The following is a 1058-nucleotide window of genomic DNA, read 5'->3' on the forward strand; positions in this document are numbered from 1 at the left end:
AGTGTAGATATTCCAGCAAAAATGTTTTTCTCTGTATCCTTTATCTGCCAATTTCATCATCCATATTTGATGGTAAAGTTTTCTTTTTTTTTGTTTAACTTTTTTTTCTTCGTTGGGCTCTTTGTTTTAAAAAAAATCGATCCTATGTTTCAATACTTATTGGGTTCGAAAGCCACCATAATAATAATCATCAGGTTCCTTGTAAAAGTCGAAATACTGGTTCAAATGAAAAAACAATGGAAGATAATGGAACAAGAAGGGTGAGGGGAGAGACTCGGAACAAGGAAAAAGAAGAAAAGAAAAAAAAATAGTTTTTAACTCTATCAATATTAAATTTACATATTTGGTATTTAATATATGTGAGTTTGTTTTTATTATTATATAAAAAATACATCAAAATTATATGCATTTCTCAATTTTATCTCTCTTTCATCTCTTGGATGCTCTAAAAGTATCATTGTCATTTCAAAGCGATTTTTATATCGTAATCTCTTCAATTTTTGAGTTGTTTTAATACCGTTGTTCTTTTAGAGCGATTTTTATGTCTTAGTCTCTTCTATTTTGTGTGGTCCTAATATCATTGTCCTTATAGAACAATTTTTGTGTGTAATCCTTATGATGGATCATAATATCATATTATTAGTGGTTTTAACCGTCATATTTAGAAGGTGTAATTCGAATGGTCATAATATCATTGTTCTTGTGGATCGGTTTTTATGTCATTTGTGTCGTAGTCTTTATGAATGGTCATAATATCATATTACGAGTGATCTTAACTGCCATATTTAGAGATACTTCGTATTTAGACGGTGTAATTATATAACGGTTTTCTACGTTGCATTTGAACTCTGATACAATCTGTATGAACTATTTTATTTGGAAATTTTGTGGTTGATAGTCTGTCTTGCACAATTTATACAGTGTCGCGAAACTTTTTAAAAAGAGCAACTTAGTCCGCGACTTAACATAATAATATATTCGGGGGACTAAAAATTTGTTTGGAAATAGTTTTTTGAAATTCAAAACCAACAATTTTAAAACGTTTTTTTCTACCATGT

The sequence above is a fragment of the Cicer arietinum genome, chromosome 7, assembly GCF_000331145.2.
Source record: "Cicer arietinum cultivar CDC Frontier isolate Library 1 chromosome 7, Cicar.CDCFrontier_v2.0, whole genome shotgun sequence".
NCBI lineage: Eukaryota > Viridiplantae > Streptophyta > Magnoliopsida > Fabales > Fabaceae > Cicer > Cicer arietinum.